We start from the raw sequence: 7,218 nt of genomic DNA, 5'->3' as shown, positions 1-7,218 counted from the left end.
AAAGATATAGATGTATGGATATAGTAGAATCTACCAACATACTATTTCAATATAATTCCTATACAACAACTCAATATCACATCCTAAGAAGCAAGAGCATAGGGTCCTTGACGATTCTCTTGGCGGTCTCGCTCTAAAACATACACACCCTGGACCAAGCTGGCAGCTACAGATCTTCGGTGATGTTCATTTTTCCTTCATAAAAAGAAAAAAAATTCATTTCAACTAAACCTTAGTCAAATACAAGCTAAGGAACCACTAAAACAAGCTATTGACTAGTCAATATACACAATTTTCACTAACTGTGCAGTCGTAACATAATATGCTCTGCCACATGCATGATTTCACAAAAAAAAAAAAAAGTTTACTAGCATTTAGACTGTTAAGAGTAGAATCTTTTCAGCACTCCTAAACCTCGGCTTCCAACCACAATAGAATCAAGCTTCAAGTCATCAACTGCATCACAAAGTTTATCGCTTGGGTGAAAACACTTGCAGACACTTTCTAGCTGGGAAAGTAATGACATACCTTTCTATATTCGGTCTCAAATAGCCGCAGTTCATTTCTCTTCCTTAAGATTTGTGACTCAATCTCTTTCAGCTTCTCTGAGGTATCCTCAAAGGATTTTGCACAAAGAGCCTCAATGGTATAGCTAGCAGCCTTGAAAAAATTGTCCCCTAAAGAAAATTTAGATAGAAATTAATAAAATATCCAATATACTGGTACCAGAACCTGAAGCTAATTAAATAGAAGGGAAATAGTTTAGACCATAGACAGCAAATATGTGAGTGCCAGGTTTTAGTTCGGAGACTTCACATGGTTGAAGACCTTCCAACCTTTTAAAGAAAGCAGCACTTGGTCATTTCCATAGCAGGTACAGAGGCATTTCCTCTAGTGACACCACCAACAAGATAGCAAAGCGGGCACCAAAGCAGTCCATGGCGGCGGCAGCACCGATTGGCAAAGAACAACACCCGCCAGATGCGGCAAGCACCACCACCTGCACACACACACTCTCTCTCTCTCTCACACACACACACCAGCTAGTAGTACACTCACATTACCACATGCACACACTCACACACTAGCTAGCAGCACATTCACATTACCACATGCACACACTCACACACTAGCTAGCAGCACACTCACATCACCGCCTGCACACACATGTTTGAATGCTCATTATATATCATAAGAAAGAACTGGTATGTTTCTATTGGCCTATATTAAAACGACTCCATTTTTGTGAGGGCTCTATGGGTTTCACTTGGTCTTCAAGAACAGCTAATCGTAGTCAGCTCGCTAGGGAAAATAAAACTATAATGTCATCGTTTTTGAAGCTAGAAGATGATACAAATGGTTATATATTGAGAAATTGTTGTATTCATGTGCAAGTACATGTCATTGTCGTAACAAAATACTTCTTAAGAGTACTTATAGAAAACCTCCTATGGCCAGTCCAAGACCTCTGAAGAGAGACAGCCTAGTCATAGCAATTCCATTTGCAGGTCCTTTTTGCTTCTGGTCCTATTCGTATGGTAATAAATGTCAATCATTCTAGTGAAAATGGCACAAACAAGCCAATAGATATCAATGCAAATATGATAGTGAAAAGTTACCACCGCATTGTTCTGTAGTACGGATAGTCTAGTGGCAATGACTATCTGTTAAAGAGAGAAAAACAATATTAAACAGACCATCATTAAGTTCATTTTTTCTTGTAAGCAAAAAGAAAAGAGAGAAAAAATGACCATCATGAAGTTCATACTTACATGTTAAAACATTCATCAAAGATAGATGCACAGTTCAAAGAAAATTAAAAAGTCGAACCCGGATAACATAGCTATGAAGGGGTAACTTTGCAACACCGTACAGATAAAACCTACACGATAACATAAAGGGAGCACATTCAATCAATAATCTGAAATGAATCTTAAAGATAAACTTTAAACCATGGAAAATCTTGACACCTACCACAAATCACGAAAACCATGACTGGACCGAAATTCTCTCTATCAATGGATATAGAAAAGTTTGAAAGACTAAAAGGCCCCCACCTATACTTGAATAAGTTAATAATTTAATCCCAAGAACAAACAAAGTCATTAAACTACTTCACAAAGATTATATGTACATATACAAAGTAAAGTTGGTGGATTTCTTTTTAATACTCCTAGATCACGAACTGCTAACATTGCGTTTTTAACGAGACAAATTTGATTTTCCAGTAGGAGTTGAAGGAAAAGATTTGACTTAAGAGTGTCTGTACATATAATATATTATTGCAGTAAGCATTATAGATACTATTCACAAAGAAATTCTGAAGCAATACTTTATCTAATTGAGTAAATAGGTTCTGAAAAGAGGTTGGAGAATTTTCTAATTTCAAAAGAACTTCTAATTATAAGTTATAAGAATTAAAACTATGATGATAAGTATCCAACTTACCAGAGATTGTGAGAACAACGCCAACCTTATTAGTCGAAAAACCTAATCCAAAGGTTTTCGAACTCACAGCCCATAGAGAAAATACCTGTGAAAGAAAGTTCAACAAATACAACGGATTTATATCTTATACAAATTGTGGATATAACAAAACAAAAAATAAATAGTAATAAGAAAAATAAATAAATAAAAATAAAAATTGCACTTTATCAACTTGCCTCTGAGTAGGCCATGTCGTGTAGGAGAATATACAATATAAAATAACTACTGACATTAGAGGCCAGTTCCTAAACAAACTTTTATTTGCCCCCTTCTCTTGAATTCCTGCGTTCTCCAATGACTCAAATGAGATGTCTCCTTCTCTGTTATCTCCATGGTTCATGTGCACAGTTTCCTACAATCCGAAAAATGGAAGATCTCAAATATTGGTAAATAGACATGAAAGTGGCGTGTATATATCTGCAAAATAATCATTGTTTGAAAAACATACAGGAAGCCAGAACAAAGCAACAAACACAACTACTGCCACCAATATATGCAGAGGCAGGGTAAGAAGTAGGGAAACCTACAGAAGAAATACTTACATGAATATCATTTACTTAGAACAACTACAAAATGAACATGAGGAAATGAATACAAGATAATGCAGATGGTGTTCCTGACCTTCCAAATAGAGAACCTTCAGATACTATCTTTGGAAACTTCTCAGCAGGCTAGAAATGAAATTTCATTCAACAAAAAACAGTGTAGATCAAGTAAAAGGTATCCCAAAAAGACGAAGCATAATATATTAAGCTGAACATAGAAACAACTATTACTATTAGGATTCTCGACTCTGCTGGTCACTTATAATTTGTATCGAGGAGCCTCGCGATCCAACAATTGATTCCGGGATGGCGAGGTAAAGGTGAGCTTAAATTGGCTTGGTCTTATGTATGGAAATAGATGGAGTCGTTGAATACTGCCAATGGTTCACATAACTAATAATAAATAACTGAACTTTTATGCCTATACAAAACCCCAATATCAAAAAATTGAAACCCAAATTATTTGTTACCTTGGTTAAAGCAAGCTTTCTTCAATAGATCGAGCTATTTTGTGTTGAAATAATTAGTAAAACTCCATCGAAATGGCAAGAGCTATAGAAAAGGGATTTGAAGATACGACAAGGAGAGGAGAGGATGGGGTTAAATGATCTGTTTTGATCGAGAGAGAGTTGGGTGGAGAAACTACAAAATGGTTCTCGTTCCACTCTTTCAGAGAGTTGAGATCGAGAAGAACCCGATGGCTTTCGAGTTTGACGCCTGCACATGCGAGCATGTGCGTTGGTTTCAATTTTTTATTAGCTAAAATCTTTATAACTTCACGCCTATATGCCGTCACTAATTTTTCCAGAATTTTCTTTTAAAAAAAAAATTACCTTTTGTTTTATTGTGACGCCAAAAATCGAATACTGACGCCTAATTGCGGTCAAAAATTTGTGACGCCAATTTGGCGTCACAAAGCCTCAAAAGCCTCTGTCACAAAATTTCAGTTATGGTGTATGATAGCTCATTTGGACAATGCAAAGAAGAGAAAGTGGAGCGAAGTCTGGAAAGCTATGATAGATTGGCGTGATGCAAAGGAATGCCATTTCTACAGAGACGAAGCAAGGATGGACCATCCCCCAGTTCAAGGTTGGGGCAATGTGAGTTGATGCATGTACATATTTGTTTTACGTTTTGATGTGAAATAAATAAATAACCTAACAGTGTGCTACTCTAACAGTGTGCTTCTACTTTTATGATGTATAATATATAGTGTGTTACAATAAATTTCTGTGGAAGATGTCAGTTATATTTTGCTCAAAGCCTCTCAGGTATACTCTTTTTTCCTCTTAACACTTTGAGGACACAGTGTCCGACTGTTTGGGGGTGGTGAGAACCTTTTGCAAAAAAAAAAATTAATTAAGCATGCATAGTTGTATATAGTTTACTTTATGTCTAAATAAACGTATTTAGTGACAAATTCTCATTTCCTTTTCTGTGATGAAAAATATTTAGAAATCTCACCCTAGCATCATAATTAGGACTTGTTCTTAGAAACTTAATTTACTACGTATGCAATAGTTTTACATATTTTCATAAGCATTCATGCACTGACTATCATTAAATGTACACATCAGTAAGTTTCTGGGACCCACGGTTAGACAACTTAGTTTCCATATCCTGTAAGAATCTAACCAAAAGCCTCAAAATGTGTGATATATGATTAATGACACAGAGGAGTAGTTCTTCCGAATAGAGAAGTTCACACATCTACTTACTTGATCACTACCCAAATCCTAGGCGAGAATTTAGGCCTTCTTTGGATTGATATAGCCAAAAATTCACACCTGTAAAAAAGTTTTACCGCTAGTCGCCCCGCTGAACCTTTCATTAATCCTTTCTACTTCACCAAAAAAATCATTACCCATCTATTAACCACAAATAAATAAGCCTACCTAGATGATGAGTATGAGAAATAGGATGAAGTGCAGAAAAATAAAGAGAAAAACCTTGTCACAAATCAAAATCAGTTACCTGTTTCAGAAGAAAAGAAAAAGAAAAAAAAAAATTGAAATATGTTTCCAAAAATCAAAAGAAATATCAAGGTTAGAATTCCCCCCAAAATCAAATCAAAAGGAAATACAAAAGCTTGAAAAATCCAAGTATGGAAACCCATGTTAAAAGCAGGAAAGAAAATAAGGATTCTCTAGTATAAATATCTCAAAGACCTTATTCTCTCATACTTATCATTTTTGAATTTTCCATTCCAGTTTCTTCTACACTACCTCCTAAGCCCTCTAGCTCAATTAGGAGTAGGATAGTGTGATAATAAGTAGTAGTTATGACTTCTCGACCTCGGCTCCTCTGACTGTCATTGAGTATGTGAGGAAATGTGTGCCCACTGCACACTGGAGATAACAAAAATTGAGTGGAAAAATAAGAGAGAAATTGTGTTTCGACACATACCTGTGAGAACCTATTTAAGGACGCTATCCAAAGGATCCAGAAACAGCCCTGCTCGTACATTTCATTATAAGATCACTGCATGCATGCTCATACGTAGATGTTTTGATTATTGTATGTATATTAAACTTGAATTTTGAAAGAATTAAATCCTTGTTTCCTCCGCTAGTGAGATATCTAGATACCTGAGATTAATTAAGGAAACAAGCCTTTGTTACTGAGTCGTTGTAGTATAATTGAAGTTTGTGAGTATCTTCTCACGAAAAACTCTCGAGGGCTATAACTTCCCACTAGGGAATTCCTAGTGGTTCAAGGCCTTGTTGTATACGGTCAATGCAACCGCACTCTGCGAAATGAGATTTAGCTTAGGACAACACATTTTTGACCACTTATCATTTTAATGTCTCTCCTTTGCTTGAGGACAAGCAAAATGCTGTTTGGGGGTGGTGTGATAAGCACCCAAAATTGTAATATTAAACCCCGAGAGACATAACATTTTAGTCGATTATGTGTTTAATAATCTTGTAATAATTATATTTTTGTACTTTTGTAGGTTTCCGCAGTTAACATGAATATAATGATAAAACATGCATCGAAGTACGGGAATACTGGAATATTTGAAGTTTCCCACTCAACCCTAGTGAATCCCAACAAAGCCTGACTAGAGCTGAAGTTTCCAAAAGAACAAAACCAGTGCAGAACGGGTCCACATATAAAGAAGCAGTAAACTTCCGAAGCTCACATCTGATAAATCTGGATGCCGACATTGGTTAGTGAAACTGCCATAGCAACCCGGGCGACGAACTCTATGCAAAGAGAAAAAGTTGTAAAATGCCAAAATCGGCACTACCACTGGACACACTAAGTGGACCCACTCGATGGGCCCAAAAGGCATGACGAGTCAGCATAGGCAGATGGCAAGAGATGGTCACAAAATTGTGCCACCTTGCAATGTGAGAAGACACGTACCTGTTCAAAGATTGAAATGAAATTGAGCAAAGGGACAAAAACAAAGCACAAAAGGACGAAACATTAAATGAAGTTTTGTTTCGTAAACAAAACTTTGGTTAAAAGGAATTCACATGCAGACAAAACTTTGAATATCAAAGTTTTGAACGTCTCAAATTGAGAAATAGCCAAAACTCAATTAATTCTTCTCTAGTCTCCAGCCTATATATATGAGGGGGTGGCCTTCATTATTCGGCCTTCAGCATTTTCATGCTCTAGCATCCGCTTAGCAGTTAGTTAGTTTTATTTCAGCACTTACATTCCGTCATTTTCATTGCAGCAGCTTAAATACTGTAAGTCATTTTACCCTTAATAACAATCATTTCTTTTCTAGTTTAATTCTTGTCCTGCATTTATTTACTTAATGTATACAACAAGTTTTATTATTCCTTCAATGACCATGAGCTAATCCCCCTCGGGGGGGGTTATCTTTGCTTCGTGTGAGAATCCGGATTGACTATTTAATATTCTAGAATTACTGCTTAGGAATTACGCATAGATTAGACATCTGGTCCCAAAATGACTGAGACTGTACAAATTTGGAGTGCTGATGCTCCAGAAAAGTCTCGTGCGCGACCCAAAATGTCGCCCGCGCGACTCTATGGTGTCAGACATCTCTCCAATTTGTCTAGCTAATGTGGAATCGAGCCAGGAGCTGAAATGATATTCCAAAGATGAAATATTAGTTAAACTTCTTATGCTAGTGCGATACGGCTCATAGATGTGGGCATGCGTTAGGGATCAATACTCGACGTCGTCTCCGAACACGAGACGA

At 36.6% G+C, this 7,218-nt stretch overlaps 1 long non-coding RNA gene across 1 annotated transcript; it reads right to left on the bottom strand.

Annotated features, from left to right (window-relative positions):
- Window positions 1-2,936: 2,936 nt before the first annotated feature.
- Window positions 2,937-3,677, bottom strand: LOC147487191 (uncharacterized). Its single transcript, XR_015203307.1, has 3 exons — window positions 3,503-3,677; window positions 3,109-3,158; window positions 2,937-3,010 (listed from the first exon to the last, which is right to left on the bottom strand). It is a non-coding gene; the product is annotated as an uncharacterized LOC147487191 (long non-coding RNA).
- Window positions 3,678-7,218: the final 3,541 nt, after the last annotated feature.

This window comes from Coptis chinensis, chromosome 7, assembly GCF_015680905.1.
Source record: "Coptis chinensis isolate HL-2020 chromosome 7, ASM1568090v1, whole genome shotgun sequence".
Classification (NCBI taxonomy): Eukaryota; Viridiplantae; Streptophyta; class Magnoliopsida; order Ranunculales; family Ranunculaceae; genus Coptis; species Coptis chinensis.
This window is presented reverse-complemented; position numbering and strand designations above follow the sequence as displayed.